Source organism: Xenopus laevis, chromosome 2L, assembly GCF_017654675.1.
Source record: "Xenopus laevis strain J_2021 chromosome 2L, Xenopus_laevis_v10.1, whole genome shotgun sequence".
Lineage (NCBI taxonomy): Eukaryota > Metazoa > Chordata > Amphibia > Anura > Pipidae > Xenopus > Xenopus laevis.
In genome coordinates, this window is record NC_054373.1 from 94,822,383 (window position 1) to 94,842,293 (window position 19,911).

A 19,911-nucleotide genomic window follows, 5' to 3' on the forward strand; every position below is an offset into this window, starting at 1 on the left:
AACGTATACACTACTACAGCGGTGGATACAGATTACGTAAAATATATGAATGCTGCTTGAAAAAAAGTAACTCAAGTGGTTTTTCTAGAGACGATAATATTATCAATATTTAGACAAAATGTGAACAAGGTCACACAGCTAGATGGCGGGTTGAAGAAAACAGTGTGCAAATAATGCCTACAAGGTCAACGTATACACTACTACAGCGGTGGATACGGATTACGTAAAATATATGAATGCTGCTTGAAAAAAAGTAACTCAAGTGGTTTTTCTAGAGACGATAATATTATCAATATTTAGACAAAATGTGAACAAGCTCACACAGCTAGATGGCGGGTTGAAGAAAACAGTGTGCAAATAATGCCTACAAGGTCAACGTATACACTACTACAGCGGTGGATACGGATTACGTAAAATATATGAATGCTGCTTGAAAAAAAGTAACTCAAGTGGTTTTTCTAGAGACGATAATATTATCAATATTTAGACAAAATGTGAACAAGCTCACACAGCTAGATGGCGGGTTGAAGAAAACAGTATGCAAATAATGCCTACAAGGTCAACGTATACACTACTACAGCGGTGGATACGGATTACGTAAAATATATTATGGCTGCTTGAAAAAAGTCACTCCGGTGTTTTTTCTGGAGACGGTAATATTATGGATATTTAGACAGAATGTGAACAAGGTCACACAGCTAGATGGCGGGTTGAAGAAAACAGTGTGCAAATAATGCCTACAAGGTCAACGTATACACTACTACAGCGGTGGATACGGATTACGTAAAATATATTATGGCTGCTTGAAAAAAGTCACTCCGGTGTTTTTTCTGGAGACGGTAATATTATGGATATTTAGACAGAATGTGAACAAGGTCACACAGCTAGATGGCGGGTTGAAGAAAACAGTGTGCAAATAATGCCTACAAGGTCAACGTATACACTACTACAGCGGTGGATACGGATTACGTAAAATATATTATGGCTGCTTGAAAAAAGTCACTCCGGTGTTTTTTCTGGAGACGGTAATATTATGGATATTTAGACAGAATGTGAACAAGGTCACACAGCTAGATGGCGGGTTGAAGAAAACACTGTGCAAATAATGCCTACAAGGTCAATGTATACACTACTACAGCGGTGGATACGGATTACGTAAAATATATTATGGCTGCTTGAAAAAAGTCACTCCGGTGTTTTTTCTGGAGACGGTAATATTATGGATATTTAGACAGAATGTGAACAAGGTCACACAGCTAGATGGCGGGTTGAAGAAAACAGTGTGCAAATAATGCCTACAAGGTCAACGTATACACTACTACAGCGGTGGATACGGATTACGTAAAATATATGAATGCTGCTTGAAAAAAAGTAACTCAAGTGGTTTTTCTAGAGACGATCATATTATCAATATTTAGACAAAATGTGAACAAGCTCACACAGCTAGATGGCGGGTTGAAGAAAACACTGTGCAAATAATGCCTACAAGGTCAACGTATACACTACTACAGCGGTGGATACGGATTACGTAAAATATATTATGGCTGCTTGAAAAAAGTCACTCCGGTGTTTTTTCTGGAGACGGTAATATTATGGATATATAGACAGAATGTGAACAAGGTCACACAGCTAGATGGCGGGTTGAAGAAAACAGTGTGCAAATAATGCCTACAAGGTCAACGTATACACTACTACAGCGGTGGATACGGATTACGTAAAATATATGAATGCTGCTTGAAAAAAAGTAACTCAAGTGGTTTTTCTAGAGACGATAATATTATCAATATTTAGACAAAATGTGAACAAGCTCACACAGCTAGATGGCGGGTTGAAGAAAACACTGTGCAAATAATGCCTACAAGGTCAACGTATACACTACTACAGCGGTGGATACGGATTACGTAAAATATATTATGGCTGCTTGAAAAAAGTCACTCCGGTGTTTTTTCTGGAGACGGTAATATTATGGATATTTAGACAGAATGTGAACAAGGTCACACAGCTAGATGGCGGGTTGAAGAAAACAGTGTGCAAATAATGCCTACAGGGCAAATAATGCCTAAAAGGTCAACTTATACACTACTACAGCGGTAGTAAAATAAAAAAAAGTAAAATAAAAAAAAAATGAATATTAAAAAAAAAAAATTAAAGTTGGTGCTGCTGAACTACTAGGAGCAGCAGATTAGCACACCAGTCCCACTCCCCAACACTGCTAGACTAATAGCACTGGGCTCTTATAGTAGTAGTAGTAGTAGTAGTAAAACAACAAAAAAATAAATAAAAGCAGTCCTTACAAGGACTACTGTTATTGCAGCAGTCAGCAGATGAGATCAGAAGCAGGACAGCTGCCCACTGCAGCTACATACAGAGCACTGCAGTAGAAGGTAGATTACTAGCCAGCAAAGCTACCTAAGCTTAAATGTCCCTCAAACCCCTGCAGACTTCTGTCCCTCCAATAACAGAGCAGTATCAAAACGATTACTAGCCAGCAAACTTTCAACTGTCCCTGAAATCACTAACAGGCACTATCTCTTCAGCACACTATCTCTTCAGCACACACAGGCAGAGTGAAAAAACGCTGCAGGGCTTCGGTTTTTATAGGGAAGGGGAGTGGTCCAGGGGAGAGCTTCCTGATTGGCTGCCATGTACCTGCTGGTCTGGGGTGAGAGGGCAAAAAAAAGCGCCAACAATGGCGAACCCAAAATGGCGAACGTCGCGCGACGTTCGCGAACTTCCGGCGAGCGCGAACACCCGATGTTCGCGCGAACAAGTTCGCCGGCGAACAGTTCGCGACATCTCTAATTATAAGTTACAGAGTTCCATGACCATAAAGCATGAGGCCAAAGCCAAGAGATTTTTATACAGGAACTCCAAGGTGACTTCTCATATCTTCATATTTTGCCAAAGGGGTACTTTACTTATTATAATACACACGTTTCAGTGAGTCATGTGACAAAAATGACATCACTAAGCCCCAATTATTACCAATGACATCATTAAGCACCGTTTATAAGGATATAATACACAAGAGCCATGAAAATCCTGTAAATTATATCCTTATAAACGGTGCTTAGTGATGTTATCAGATATAATCGGAGGGGGTTGTTTACTCACTATATAATTTACAGAATATTCATGGGTATTGTGTAATATATAATGAATAAAGTACCCCCTCTTGTAAAATATATATTGATAATGGGTTGAGTGCAGAGGGCCTCTTGTATTTGTCTCTCTCTCAAGAGACAAATACAAGATTTTGTTTGCACGTTGCTCGCCCAATGGAACAGATCCAGTGGCTGCTTGGGACTTTGGGACTTGGGGCCAAAACGCCGCTCCTGGTAACTTTAAAAGCTACATTTTTAAACCGGAAATTTGGCTCTACTAGCACAGAGAGAGCAAATATGCTTTCTGCGCTAGCGTCCTAGCACCCCTGGACCCAGGATCGCTCCCAGAAATTGGCAACTACCTAACTCAACTTATAGTAATGCCGATGATTTCACACAAAAATGTTACTGTTGAATTACCTATAGGTTACAACCACCTCAAGAGCAGAAAGGACATTGCTCACCTTCCTTCTGTTCCACGCAAAAAAAGCCAATGCCATTAAATGGGGAGGGAGTGGCTAATACAAGGTATGCAGACGGGGGGGGGAGACACAGCCATGTGGTGTATTATGCTATGAAACTGTTTATTGATATATTTGTTTATACTTTGTGGTAAATTTGCACAATTAAATGCTTTGATGTGAGATTCTGTTCATTCATATTTTTTTCTTTGACCATTAAATGGAAGGATGAGTCCTCTCCTATCCTCAACTTCTGGATAAGCCTGATAGAGCAAAAACTACCAGCATTGGAACAAATCTACGCTGCAAGGGGATGTCCCGCAAAATTCAACAAAATTTGGACGCTTTGGATCCTACTAAATGAGTCATACACAAACAAGCCACTGGACTGGCTTGAAACCCCTGTCCATGACTTGAATACTTACGAGTAGTATCACAAAGGCTGTTCTACGCACTAGTAACCAATCTAAAACAGAAAGTGTATTGAGGTCAAAATTTCATTATACCATGCTTTTTCCTTTGATTTGTTAATAGAGATGATGACAATGGGTTGATACCTTGTGTGTTCACATTTTAGACTTGACATCCTCCCCCCCCTTATACTTCACCTTCTTTCTCTATCTATCTTTTCTCTTCCTCATTCCTCTTTTTCAAACACCACTTTCAGGTTGGGGATCCCATGGTTAAAAATAAGAACATTTTTCCAGGGGATACCAAATAAAACATATGTCTACAAAGTTGACCTTGTATATGCAAACTGTCTGGTAACCTTTTGGAAATAAATAAATAACTTTTAAAAAAGGAAGAAGTAGTCAATGGGGGGTTCAGTCTGTTGTGTGAAACAAGAATCCATGATGTCACAGGGAGTCTCACAGCTTTTGACTGCATTGCATAGTATCAAAATGCAGTTAGTACTGGGCATAGGTCAGCACTAGGCAAAAAGAGTTTCCCAATGCCGCTGGTGATATTCACACCTCTTTCATGGTGGTCGGTTGCTCATGTGGCACCAAAATTGCCCAGAATTCACCTAATTCACATAATCTATCTTGTTTCTCATAAAGAAATGCTACACTAACAGCATTCAACACAGGTTTCAGATGGGCCAGAGCAGTGGTTTCTAAATTTTTGACCCCCTAAGTGGATCAGCTAGCTTAAAGACCAGTAAGCCTGACATGTGGAGAAAATAAAATTGGGCAATCTAAAGGCCAATTGCAGACGCAAGCCCTTTTGCCCCTTCAAAATGACAGAATAACAGAATCACGAGACAAAGACAAATTCTAATATATTAAGTGGTTCCAAATCAGTATCGGACTGGGACACCAAGGGCCCACCCAAAAACCTTATACCAAGGGCCCACCCAAAAACCTTATACCAAGGGCCCACCCAATAACCTTAGACCAGGGGCCCACCAAAAAACGTAGACCAGGGGCCCATTCTCAGTAATATTATTCTTCTTCTCCTCACTCAACCTCTATTCTCCTCATCTCTTTTCTTTACATACTATAATTTATTATGTCATCTATTTAGCCTCTTTACTCTCATAGAAATAGGGAATGGCCAAGAAATAGGCCACATGTTTAACCGCATGAGGGCCCACTGACACCTGGGCCCACTGGGAGTTTTACTGGTATCCCGGTGGGCCAGTCTGACACTGTTCCAATTTAATATAAAAAAAAACTCTTAGAAAAAGTTTATAGGCAAAATGAAAGTGATTTTTTTAGGTTCCTAACAAGAAGGTAAACAGTAAAAAGCTCAAGGAGGAAATCACATTCATCTTTGGTTCAATGGTCAGTAAGTCATTGCCCAGATCCTCAGCTAAATTACAGCATTATTGCTATCTGAGTAGTACAGCTCAGTGAAGTAGCAATGAATGCTTGCTCATGATGGTAAATGACACAGGCAAAAATACAAAGAACTTTTCAAAGCACCATCTGGTGTCAAGAATCAGCACTGCAGAAAAAAGGACAACAACAATGCAAGATGTAGCATTTGTAAGAAAATGAAATGAAATAAATGATGGGGTAGTGTGCACTTCAACAGCATTCTGCTTTAACTATGTCCTACACTGAACATCATCTACCATATAATTCCAGACTTCCTGTATATGTTCCTACATATGCCGTCTTTCTTCCTGATTAGTAACATTGCCATCAAGTTTCATTTTTACTGGCCAAGCTGGTAAAATATCGGTCAGGTGGCAACTCTTTGCACACCAACCTTATCTTCCATATCATCAACAATATTAACAATATTATTTGTGAAAATTCTGAAAAAAAAGGCTTGGGCCAAGCTGTGATCCCTGTGCTATGTCAGTTACATCTCCAGCCCACTTGTATGTTACTCTCTGCGCTCTGTCCCTCCTCACTGATTATGAAACACCTGAATTTAACCTTGCTACCTATCATTGACTTGAATGGTAATCACATTGCTTTTTAACACAATGTTTGGCATCACTTGCACTTTCTGCATTTTTTCTGACAATGCCTACTGTGCTACTAGCCTAACCCTTTGCCACAGCCTGCAGAATTTTATTGTATAGACCAGTTTGTTACAATATTAGTTCAGCTAAATATATAACATTACCATCCATATTTGGATCTGGTCTGCTATTTCCATCTCTTAGAAGCAAACCGGATTTCTTAATGCAAGTGATTTCCTTATTGTTCTAAATAAAATGGAATGACTTCATGGTTTAGGGATTATCAGTCTATAATTTGATTTGTTGTAACCTTGTTCTATTTTTTAAATAATTCTACCAGATTAGATTATTGCCAACCTTGTGTAAATCCTGGCAATTACAAGGATAGAAAAAGTGGTTTGACAACAAACTTTATTCCCCCAGAACCTTTGGATGGATTAAATCTGACCCTTGCACTGCATTCGATGTGAGCTATTGCATAGTTCGTTTTGAAATGTCCCATTCAAGTCAGTGGCAGGCTATTTAGTATAGCAAGCAAGCTTATCTGTACTTTAAAACTTTTAAACTTTTTTATGTGAAGGCTTTTAGATCACTTTCATTTCTTCATGTTACATAGTTAAATCAAGTTGAAAAAAGACAAAGTCCATCAAGTCCAATCCCTCCAAATGAAAACCCAGCATCCATACACACACCCTCCCTACTTTCACATAAATGATATATACCCATATCTATACTTACTATAGAGTTTAGTATCACAATAGCCTTTGATATTATGCCTGTCCAAAAAATCATCCAAGCCATTCTTAAAGGCATTAACTGAATCAGCCATCACAGCATCACCCGGCAGTGCATTCCATAACCCCACTGTGAAGACCCCCCTACGTTGCTTCAAATTAAAGTTATTTTCTTCTAGTCTGAAGGGGTGGCCTCATGTTGCTGTCCCTTTGAGCAGTGGAAATATACAGGGGTTAATGTAATATGGGCAAATGTTTCTGAGTACACTAACCTATCACAACCAATCAAATATTTGCTTTCTTTATTCTTCCAGCCGGTAGCTGAATATAGCTAATCTACTTATCTTCAGTTCAAGGATAAGCTACCAGTTCAAGTAGCTTTAGTTTCCCTGTTTGCTCTCAAAAAATAAAAAGTATAGACTTTTCTAAATTAAAACAATAGGCAAAAAGTATTTTCACCAAAAATTCTATTCATTGAACACATGCTGAACAAGGGGGTATACTGTTCTTTTAAACACTATCAAGACTTCTTCTAGCTGAATTTGCTAGAAGCATCCCTGATGCTTTATATAATTTTAGCTGTAACCCTATAGCAGTCCACACCCAAACTACCAAAAGCCACCATAGGTTAAAATAAAACTTTCCAACATTACAACATATTGTGTATATTATTGTGTAATGCCATCTTCTGGTACAACAAAAGTATTACATGCTGTAGCTATACACAGTTCTACTGTTACATCTATATGTAGCAAAGACTTGTTACAACTACACTGACAAGGAGAGACCATACTTCCTTACAAATAGAAAACTCAGATCCCCAGGACTAAAAGCTAAAATTTAAACAAAAGAAAGGAAGAGAGGAAAAGAACCTTGTTTTCAGTTTGTAGGATTTCCTAGATTTAAAGTGGACCTGTCATCCAGACACAAAAATCTGTATAATAAAAGTCCTTTTCAAATTAAACATGAAATCCAATTTCTATTTTTTATTAAAGCATTCATAGCTGTTGTAAGCTCATTTAAAAATCTGAGCTGTCAATCAAATATTGTCTGCCCCTCCTCTATGCCAGTGGCATAGAGGCGGGGCAGACAATTACTTTCACTTTCCATTCAGAACTTCCTAGATGTCACTGCTGTCCACACATTCCCCAGTTCTCTTTACCGTTTAATTGTGTAGCCAGGGCATGGGGATGGACATTGGGTCCCCCATTCTGGTGCACAAACAGGATTCTGAGATGATACAAGGCTTGTCTTAATAAAACTGTCCACAAAATGGCCGCTTCCTGCTTGCTATAATTATGAATTCCCATACTGATGGAAACAAGATTCAAATAATTTATATAGTGTAATTAAAGTTCATTTTGCTTGACTAATGTGATAAAATAGGATTTGGAATGTTTTTTTTGGGGTGACGGGTCCCCTTTAAGACTCAATTATTAAAATTAATTGTTACACCATCACATCTGTGCCAAACAATCAATCAAAAACTATAATTAATTAATGTGATTATTTTTTTTTTTTATTTAAAGATTTTTATTTTCTGATAAACTTTAAAAAGCATATCATTAGCATATGTGCGGTCATGTAAATTGTAAAACTGGTTACATTATCACAGATTGGCATGACATAGTAGTAAGCATTTCTATACATGTAACTCTATACAATAAAGAAACCTTCATATATATTAACTGAACATGTTGTTGTCATTATTATTCAACCTGTGTTACATGGTCAGGGTTGCCTAATCCGTTAACGGTGCTTTTCTGTAGTTCACATAGAGGGGAAAAAGATATTCTAAAAAAAAAAGAAAGGGAAAGGAGGGAAAAAGTGAATGGGAGGGGATCAGAGGGTGAGTGCAGAGGAGCCAGGTCCGTGAGTCAAGTCTACTCTGTCTGAGTTGTCTCATATTCCGCACAGGGGTGCCATAATAGACCATTTTTCTTTGCCCTGTAAATATGCTCTAATAGTTTCCATGTTTCTTATCCAATTCACTTTAGCGATAAGAGCCGTTTGATTTGGTAGAGAGGTGCTCTTCCATTTGGCCGCCCTCAATGTTTTTGCTGCCGTAAGTATATGTGTCGCTAGTTTATTGGATTCAGAGGTTTTCAATGTTTTAAGAGGCAGGCCTAGAAGAAATGATAAGGGCTCGGGCTCAATGCATTGTTTGAAAATAGCTGATAGGATTTGGGCTACCATCTTCCAAAATGCTTTAAAGGAGAAGGAAAGGTTAAAACTAAGTAAGCCTTATCAGAAAGGTCCATCTAAATATACCAGTAAACCCCCAAAGTAGTGCTGCTCTGAGTCCCCTGTCAAAAGAAACACTGCATTTCTTTCCTTCTATTGTGTACACATGGGCTTCTGTATCAGACTTCCTGCCTTCAGCTTAAACCTCATTGCCCTGGGCAAGAGCATGCTCAGTTTGCTCCTCTCCCCCCCCTCCCTTTTCTACTGTAATCTGAGCCCAGAGACAGGGAGAGACTCTGGCAGGAAGTGATGTCACACCATGTTAATACTGCAGCTCCTATCCTAAACAAACAGAGAGCTTCTAGAGCTGTTTACTCAGGTATGGTAAAGCATTCTACAGAATAAATATAGCATTCTAGCTTGCACTATTGCAGCTAATCTATTGGCAATAAAATGCCTTCGTAGCTTTCCTTCTCCTTTAACTATCTCGCAGGTCCACCACATGTGATAAAATGTACCACGCTCTCCACATCCCCCAAAACATTGCGGAGAGTGAGTGTTTTTCGATAGATGGGCTAGCTTCGATGGGGTCATGTACCATCTAAATATCATTTTATAGGCCTTCTCCAGTATTATTGTGCACACCGATGTCTTACTGGCCTTTTCCCAGATTGTCTACCACTTTTCATTTTCAATTGTGTCCTGTACATCTTCTTCCCATCTGGTCATATATAGTTGTGCTAGGGTGGTATTGTCCTCAGCGAGCATATTGTACAGGCTAGAAATCAGGTGAGCAGATTGATCCGAGGAGTTGCACATGAGTTCAAATTGTGTGGGGGTTGGTGGTGATGCATTGCCCTGCAGAAAGGTATGAGATATAAAATGGCGTATCTGTAGATAACGGAAGAACTGATCATTTGGTATCTGGAGGTTATCTTTGAGGTCTTGAAAGGTACGTATCTCTCGCCCTTTGACTAAAGTTTTACATAGATAGGCTTTATTGTTAATCCACGGGAGGAAATCCCGTATTTCTACCCCTGGTGGAAATTTTTTGTTTCCCAGGAATGTGCAAAACATTGTGTTGCATGGGGAGAGGTGTAGTTTTTCTCTATATTTGTCCCAAAGTTGTAGAGAGTGCATTTAGGTGGGGGGGAGATGATCGGGGATATCTCTGTCTTTTTCCGGGATCCAGATGATCTGATCCATCGCAAGTGGAGTCAGATTCACATTTTCGACATCCAGCCATGGCATGATCGGATTCCTATGCATAGCCACCATCTCTGATAACCTCGCTGCTATGTAATATCTAAATATGTGTGAAAATTTCTGCTATCTTAAGTGTATCTCTCGTGATGAGCCCCTTTGAGTCTCGCATGGCGTGTATGGCCTGTGCAGCGCTGTAGCTTCTCAACTTACGCGCTAGCATGGTATGAGGTTTGTTGGCATATTCAATATATTTCTGTTTAGTTCTGGTTAATGCGAAGGCTGCCTTATCTGCCAGAAGTCGCGTCAGATCTGTTCTCAGTAAGTTAATACGTTGCAATGTTACCAGGGCGGGGTGTTGTTTATGCTGTATCGACAACCTATGAAGTTCTTCTGTTATTGTGGACACTTTTTTGAGTTGTTCTTTTTTCGCCCTGGTTGCAATGCTGATCAATACCCCCCTAACCACCACCTTATGAGCGTCCCATCTATTAGCTGAGGAAGTGTCCTTGGGATCATTTTCTCTAAAATAGTCTAGCAGGGTCTTCCTCACAGTTGTGCCGGTTGCCTGATCTATGAGAAGTGAGTCATTAAGCTTCCAGTTGCTTCTGCCCCTTAATGCATCTCATCGAACGAAGATAACCTCCACCATCCCATGATCTGACCATGTTATGTCATGTATTTTGGCTGTTCCTACTACATCAAACTGAGTTGAATTAGTAAACAGGAAGTCAATACGTGAATATGAACCGTGTACTGGAGAGAAGTATGTGTAATCCCTGTCTAGGGGGTGCTTTTCCCTCCAAATATCCACCAGTGCCAAGTTCCTCAGGTGTTTTGTTAGGCGTTTAGTATCAAATGTAAGTTCCAGGGAGTGTTTTGCTGCGAGAGTATCTCTAGTTCTGTCTAAATTGTTCTGCAAGATCGTGTTAAAATCTCCCCCTACTATCAGCCTGCCTTCCTTTACCTCCGCCAGTTTCTCAAAGAATGTCAGGAAAAACTTTGTCTTCTTTGTATTTGGTGCATAAACTGAGGCCAAAGTGACCATTTGATTTTGTAGTAGGCCAGTGACTATTACATAACGGCCCTCCTGGTCTATATGCTTCCGTTGCAGCTGAAATTTCACATGTCTGTGTATTAGTATGGCCACTCCTTTCGATTTTGTATCTCCATTAGATAGATAGCAGATGGGATATGCTTTACTCATGTACTTTGGGAAAGAACTGCGTAAGAAATGGGTTTCTTGTAATAGGATCACATCTGTCTTCATTTTAGCATAATCAGTGAGTGCCATTTTTCTTTTATTTGGTGAGTTAAGTGTGTTATCACTTTCAGGTGAAATGGGTGACTCTGTTCATGATCACTGGTGTGACTCACGGCCGGCTCCTCTGCCATTGTGTGTGCGAGTAAGGGTATAACTGGGTATTGTGGGGCCCGCTAACAGGGTACAAAATAGGTTGTATCCACTGGGGTTACCCAAATAGGAGTGAGGCTATTAGACTAACAGTTGGGTATGCCCTCTCCCCAGCCCCAACTGTATGCAAATATAAACATTATATAATCATACAACCATGCAACAAGTAAATCACGCAAAGATATAAAAAATCAAATAATTAACTTTTGCAACCGATAGAAATGAAAAACCTGACGATCTGCCATCTGAGTGTAGGAAATCTTGTCTTCCTTCTGTATCTCACCTCCAAGAAACAGGTGCTAGTCCAAATCTTTTATATGTCGCAATATCCAAAGATGGGATGAAGTCTGCATTGGAAAATTTGCAATCATCTCTGTAGGCTGGTTTGTCCTTTTCTTGATCCATGGAGACTACTTAGGTTGAGGGTCAGGTTTAAGTCGTGTTCATCTGAGCTGTTGATGTAGCGCCAGTGACTTTGTAGATGCAGGTAAGTCTATTGTTCACCGTCCACTGGCGGCTCCTGATGTCCTTCTAAATATTTATGGGCATCCTCGATGTCAGTTGGATCTCTTAGAGTATATGTGACACTGTCACAAGTGTAGATAAGTTTAAAGGGGAAGCCCCACTTGTAAGGAATGCCCTTGAGGCTCAGCACATCTGTAAGTGGTTTCATCTCTCTTCTCTTCTGTAGAGTGGATGGGGCAAGATCCGTGTAGAATTGCAGTTTAATTCCATCAAGTTCCATTGGATTTTCTCTGACTGCGTTAAGTATTGCTTCTTTTGTGCAGAAATAGTGGAAGCGCACTATAATATCCCTCGGGGGTGCATTATTCTTTGGTCGTGCTCTGAGAGCTCTGTGAGCTCTGTCCATAAGTAAGTCACTCCCCTGCATGTTTGGTAGCAATTGTTTAAAGTATCGTTTCAGGAAAGATTCTAATTGAACCGTTTCAGGGATATCACTGATGCGTAAATTATTTCGCCTTGATCGGTTCTCTAAGTCTTCTTGTGAGTCTTGGAGCTCCCTTAGTTGTAATTGCAAGTCTTGAATCTGAGCTTCTGAATTGGTTAACCTCTCCTGTATATCACCCTGATCCTGAGTAACTGTCTGTAGTTTGTGATCCAGGGTAGAAAGTTCGGAGGTGATCTCTGCTAACGAATTTCTGAGTTCTGATTGGATATCCTCCTTAAATCCGCATTAAAAACTGTTTTAATTCCTTATCGGTGCTGCTGATGGAGCGTCTGGCAAATTAAATAGAGTTGGCAGTGGCAGTCAGAGGCAGTGTTTCTTTTAAAGATACGTCTCCGTTAGTCACTCCCTGAGGATGTGGTAAATATTGAGGCTTGCGTGGAGTAGCGCTCAGGAAGGCCTACAAGGTCGTGACAGTGCCACCCGGTAATACATGCATGCCTCCTATTTAAGGTGCTGTTCATAACCTGCACGCACCGTTACAGTGAGGAGGTGTCCACAGTGCGGGTAAGGCTGGTGCACTACGGGCCTGTGCAGTAGGAAAGAAAGCCTTGTCGGGAACCATGGGGCCCACGTGGCCGCTTACCGGGTTGCGCTCCCACAGTGCCGATCGGTGATGCGTCTGGTGTTACACACCGGTTCCTGTCCGGCAGCTCGATTCACTCTGTGAACTGCAGCGCCGCTTCGGAACTAGAGCAAAGGGGCTGCGGTTCGATTCCTGCTCAAGCACTGCCGCTACGGCTGTGAGGGCCACCCGCCAGAACTAGGCCTCCGACTGGGTGTGCAGAAAAACTCGCTCCTCTTCTCAGTTCAGGTATGCGTTAGTACCGCTCATCTGTTACGAGGTTGGCTCCAATCTCAATTGATCGTTTGCAGCTAAATGTTGCATAATTGATGGCTTTTGGGGCTGAGGGAGAGCGGAGCTCCCAAGTTATGCTGCCATTTTGATCAGCGTGCAAGCCACACCCCCTAATTAATGTGATTATTAATAAAGTACAAGTGCTTTCTGTGTGATTCAGTTATAAATTAATTAATTAATTTAAAATTAAATCAATTATTTCACTCCCAACTTGGTCCAATCTATTATGAATTTCTTATTTCCAAAATTAATTCAGTGCCACAACAATCAAAACGCCATTGCTTCAGTGTTCAATAATCAATTCTTAATAATAATTAATTAAATCCTAATTGGATTTCTAAAGTGCCAGTGCTTCCAAATTATTGTTATCAATCCGAATCCATTTTATCCAATGAAATTCATAAATTAATAAAGTGACCTGTGCCAATAAGTTAGTATAAATAAATTAAAACCGGTCTGTTGAGTTCATATATTTAGCCACGAAATTAGAAATAAATAGTAGGTGGAGTTGCTCTCATAGAATCTAACTTGGTTTTTTTCTAATCCGTGGGAGCACCACAAAGCGGGAGAAAGGCAGAGGCTGGATTTTTAATCTTTTCTATCTTGGATGGAAGAGGCTCCCTCAAATATATGTCCCAATATCAACATATATACTAATCTAGTAATCCAAGATATCTTAAAATTAACTCCAAAGATTTACGAAGATAACTTAACCCAAGAAGAGAAAGAGGTGATAAAAGAGATCAGAATGTGGGATGACATTCAAATTAAACAGTCAGACAAAGGGGGAAATATAGTTCTTTGGCCAAACGATATGTATCTAGAAGAGGCAGATAGACACTTGGGGGCAAATTCACTAAGATGCAAAGTTGCGCCAGGCGCAACTTCGCCGCACTTCGCTGCACTTCGCCGCACTTCGCCAGGCGTAGTTTCGCCAGGGCTCCTCAAATTCACTAAAATCCGAAGTTGCGCACAGGGGTAGCGTAAGGTTGCGAAGTTGCGCTAGCGTTGATTCGTTATATAAAGCGAAGTTACGCTAACGAAGGCTAATTTGCATACGGCGCGAAATTCTAATTTCAATGGAGGAACACGTATCTGCACTACAAATGCCTAGAAAACCTTCAAATCAGCAAAAAAAATTTTTTATTTTGCCCTACACATGTGCCCACTGTCTAGGTAAGTTGCCATGAGTCAGGAAATGTAGGGGGGAGGAAGGGGAGCCCCAAAATTTTTTCGATCTTTTTCAGCCTATCAGCCATCATGTAAAAAACACGCCAGCGTTTTTTGGGACTTAGAAAAAAAATTTACCTTTTTTTTTAAACAATCCCTATCTACTCTATTGCGCTTCGCCAGGTCTGAGGTGGCGAAGGAAGTCTAGCGTAAAAGGTAGCGTTCAGTACACTGCGCAAGTTAGTGAATTTGCGTAGTTTGGTCGCTAGCGAAAATCGCCTGGCGTAAGGTTGCGAAGTAACACTAGCGAAACTACGCCAGCGTTTGTTAGTGAATTTGCGCAGTAGCGAAAATGCCAAACGCTAGCGAATTAACGCTAGCGTTCAGCGCTTCGCGGCTTAGTGAATTTGCCCCATAAAGTCAGAGTGTTATAAAGAACTATTGGGAGACCCAACAGAAAATTTCAAAGAAATTTACAATAGAATTTTACTAGAAGCTCAGAAGGATTTATTAATAAGCAAAAAAGAATATCAATTCCTTAAAACAGACCATCCGAGAATTGCAACCTTTTATTTACTACCAAAAATTCACAAACATATAGAAAAAACCCCGGGTAGACCAATAATTTCGGGAAATGGAAACTTATCTGAAAAAGCAAGCCAATATCTGGATGTAATATTGAAACCTATGGTAGAATCTCTAATGTCCTATGCCAGAGATACTATGGACGTTTTATCACAAATAGAGAACATCAAGTTGGACAGTAATAGTCTTCTAATTACACTTGGGAGCACATTTACTTAGGGTCGAATATCGAGGGTTAACTGTCGGAGTTAAATCCTTCGACTTCGAATTGTCGAAGGATTCAACGCAAATCAAAGGAAAAATCATTCAATCGAACAATTAAATCCTTCGAATCGAACGATTCGAAGGATTTTAATCCATCGATCGAACGATTTTCCTTCGACCAAAAATTTGTTAGAAAGCCTATGGGGACCTTCCCCATAGGCTAACATTGAGGCTCAGTAGGTTTTACTTGCTGAAGTAGGGGGTAGAAGTTTTTCTTAAAGAGACAGTTCTTCGACTATCAAATGGTCGAATAGTTGAACGATTTTTAGTTTGAATCATTCGATTCGAAGTCGTAGTCGAAAGTCGAAGTAGCCAATTCGATGGTCGAAGTAGCCAAAAAAATACTTTGAAATTCAAAGTTTTTTTTATTCTATTCCTTCACTCGAACTAAGTAAATGTGCCCCTTGATGTTGAGTCATTATATACGTCAAGTAAACATCAACTGGGCATTGAGGCTGTACGAAACTTTTTATTAAAATCCGAAGAAATAGAAATAGAATTTTTATGCAAAATATTACAGTTTATATTACTTTATAACTATTTCACCTTTAATGGCCAATTTATATTACTTACCAGTCTATTCAGGCCCTACCTATTCTACAAGGAAATTCAAAAGCATGCTTGATAAAGGGGATAACCCTGAAACGTTGCATGCTGCGATAAATTTAAAGCAAGGGTCTCACCCTGCCAGCATTACCTTGTGTGCCAGTGAATTTCCTTGTAGTACATTGCAGATAGGTTGCCGTTACTTATATTACTGAGCACGAGGGATTTGCGTTTTTCTGGAGGGCCAGGGTGTTCTTTTGCATCCGGATATTTTCCTTCCTATTCATCTCTCATGTCTGGTTGCTAGGGTAAATTGGACCCTAGCAACCTGATAGCTACTGAAATTCTAACTGCTACACAAAATGCTAAATAATTTTAAATAACAATAAAACTGAAGACCATTTACAAATTGACTCCCGATGAATATACACTGCCTGCATTTGGTATTCATGAGGGGAAGTGTGTATGCATCCCTCTTGCCATTCCTTACTTGACCCATAGTATTATAATTTACTAATTGCTTTCTTTCTTCATCGCTTTACTGTATGGATAAAGATCTGCTGGGGTAACAAAACCGTCTGAAATAGAGGCACCAGCAGCCACGTACTATTGTCTTGTAATTCAGAAGAAACTGGGCCAGAAGGACAACCACTGACAGAAGCACATGCAGTCCTAGATATGGAAATAGACGAATATTCATCTCTGTTGACTGCTGATGTATTAGAACTGGGAGCAACAGAAGATATGTCACTACTGTCTTGCAAAGCATCAGACCCACCTTGGGCACCACTGCAAGATATAACACTTCTGATATAGCACTACTGTTAAATGGCTGATGCAGCAAGGTTTTCATATATCTTTAACCTTTTGTTGAGCCACGGGAGCCCTGACCTGATGTTTAACCTTGCAGGGGCTTGAACTAAAGAAAAAAGTATAAAAATCACTGATCTAAACATCAGGTCAGGGCTCTCCTGGCTCATTAAAAGGTTAAAGATATATGAAAACCTTGCTACATCAGCCATTTAACAGTAGTGCTAAGATTACAAATGAGTGATCTCCCTCATTCTCCTTCAAGCTACTGATTTAGTTACCCTTATGGGGCCAGTCTCTGAATTTAGGTACTGTTTCACTGCAGGAAGGAAATATATTGTTTACAGTCTGTGAAAATAGCAGAACCTGAGAGAGATTAGAATTTGCACACTATGAGGAACTGAATGTTAAACCTATTTCACAATCATCCTGCAATGAACAGCCAGGGGAACCAGACCAGGACTGGATACTGCCAACTACACAAAAATAGAACAAACAGTAAGTAAGAAAGATTATAGTTCCTATAATGCTGAAATATATGGGGGGGGTACAGTATTTTAAGGCCCGCTGTATACTTTTAATTCTTCTTTATTCAATTTTAATTTTGTATCTTTGTTTCTCAGGTGCAATTCCAACTGCTTTTATTGCATTCAGAAATGACTCAGTCCTTAATTAGGGTTGAATATTTGCTGATACATTGAGGCTAATGAAATGTATTCTCACCTTTCAGGTGTTTCTGGCAGAGCATGACTCAACAAAGCAGAGGTACACACTAAAAGCCATAATACAGGTGAATATTCATCACTGAGGATTCTAAAGAAAGGATGAACACAGAAACATCCCCACCAGGGGCGTAACTACAGAGGAAGCAGACACTGCGGATGCAGGGGGGGGGCAGGAGGTATAGGGGCCCCTTAAGGTCCTAATTCATGTACAATTTCAATACATATTGGGAAAACAGGTCAACCTCTAGACATTTTGGGGTCCTAAAAAATAATTTGCTGTGGAGTCCATTAATATCTATTTACGCCACTTATCCCCACACTGATTTTATTCATAGCAAACTCTTTTGTGTCGAATTGAAGCAAAATTTCCATTTTTACAATTGAAATTCAGCTCTTCTAGTGCAGAGAACACAATTTCACTCTAGGCACTAGTGAAGCGGCTCTAGACCCATTCCAACAAAAAGGAGGGGGGCAACAAGTTTATGGGATGTGGTTATAACCCTCAAATGGTCCCTTCAGAATGCATGCTTTCTAAAGCACTATATGCACTATAAAAATAAATTGGTTCAGTTGAATAATACAATTCCTTAGGATGCTATTAAACAACTTACAGCATTCTCCATCTGGCGAAAGAGGGCTCAAAAGATTGTGATATATAATAAACATAACTCTGTCGATGAGACCTTAAATCATTAAAAAAATGGTCACAAATAGAAAATAGAAAGTAACTGAAAAGTATTTTCTTCTGGTTAACTATCTGAAAACAACTAAACTGAAAAAAACTAAAGGTAAAAAAAAGCCTGCCACCAGGCTAGGACTGGGGATTCAAAACAGGCCCTGCATTTCAGTGACACAGAGGCCCAAACAGCCCCCCATCAGTCCAATAAGTAGTGACTGTCTGCAATGTTCCCTCTAATTCTATCTTGTCTATGTGCGTAAAAGAAAACTTTTGTGCATACATTTGTGCATACATTTTAAACTTGTGGGCCCAGTTTTTAAAAAAAGGTGTGCTCAGGTCAGAATTTATACACAATTTTGCATTTTCACACAAAATACTTTGTGTGCACAACAATATGTTGTGTACTTGTGCATGAGCACACACCTTACAGCAGTGATCCCCCAACCAGTGGCTCATGAGCAACACTCAATGAAGCTGCTTATTCTTGAATCCTTGACTTGTAGGCAAGCTTGCATAAAAACCAGATGTACTGCCAAACAGAGCCTCCTATAGGCTGCCAAATAGCAAATGACAGCCCATATTTGGTTCCCCCAGGAACTTTTTGCATGCTTATGTTACTCCCAAACTTTTTTTTAGATTTGAATGTGGCTCACGAGTAAAAAAAGTTTGGGGACCCCTGCCTGAGAGGGACCATTGAATCCAATCATATGTAATTGTATGGCATGCTATGGGAGGGAGTGAATGCTACAACTGATATTAAAACACATAATAACTGTATCTATATGGCCGCTATTGGCACTGTCTGCTTCTGGGTTTTCCCAGTTGATACACCACTGCATTTACACTAGCAAAGTACTACTCGGGGTTGATTTACAAAGTTCTAAACAGCATAAGTGCATTACTTTTGAAAGGTCTGAAAGCAAAGACCTGAAAGTTTGTTGTTGGTAACTGTACTAGTACAAGTTAGCACCTTTATAAAATATAATAAATATATATTAAAATAAAAAAATATTAAATTAAATAAAACTTCTCATCTTTACTGGTACAAAAGATACTTTTATACAGGTACCAGTTTCCATATTCACTGCCAGAATTGCTACCACTATAATCAGGGCAACTTTGATTGAGATGTGTATAGTAGAATCATTTAATGAGATATCTATCAACAGGCGCATACAGGGTCCTTTCCTATATAAGATCTTGTACCGTTGAAGAAGCCGAGGGTAACAGTGAGGTAGGTACAGGTATGGGTGGCACAGGGACCAGGGATGCCAAGGTATGCCCCTGGCTGCAAAGCAGTGATGCTCAAATGTTCCCTCAAAGGAATTAAGCGCTAAGTCAGTGTGCAAAAATAGATGTACTTTCACTTTCCAAAGTGCATGCTTTCCAAAATTAAGGGTAATTAAGGGTTTTGGTACTGTACTTGTTTTATTTGAATCACAATCAATACCACCACAAGATGAGCCTATGCTCTGCATCTAGATTTGTGTAAATATAATTAAGAAGAAAGCATCAGAACTAAAGGGGAAGCCAGAAAAAATTGAAGAAATCATATTGTGAGAATGAAGAACAAATGAACATCTGTAACCAAATAAAAAGGGAACGGATTAAGGACTGAGGTAAATATATAGTAACTGACTTTCCAGATAACTGCTGACATCACGTGGTGAGATGATGAAAGTATTCTGGCCTATGATCATTTTTTTTTTGCACTTTGCACACTGCTTCTGGGTGTGTGTGCTTCCTGTGTTTTAGATTGCAGAGCCCTTCATCTCCCTTCACTAATA

General features: G+C 39.8%; 1 long non-coding RNA gene across 1 annotated transcript; it reads left to right on the top strand.

Annotated features, from left to right (window-relative positions):
- Positions 1-12,931: 12,931 nt before the first annotated feature.
- LOC121400000 lies at positions 12,932-18,168 on the top strand. Its single transcript, XR_005965459.1, has 3 exons — positions 12,932-13,300; positions 17,046-17,218; positions 17,451-18,168. It is a non-coding gene; the product is annotated as an uncharacterized LOC121400000 (long non-coding RNA).
- The last annotated feature ends 1,743 nt before the right edge of the window (positions 18,169-19,911 follow it).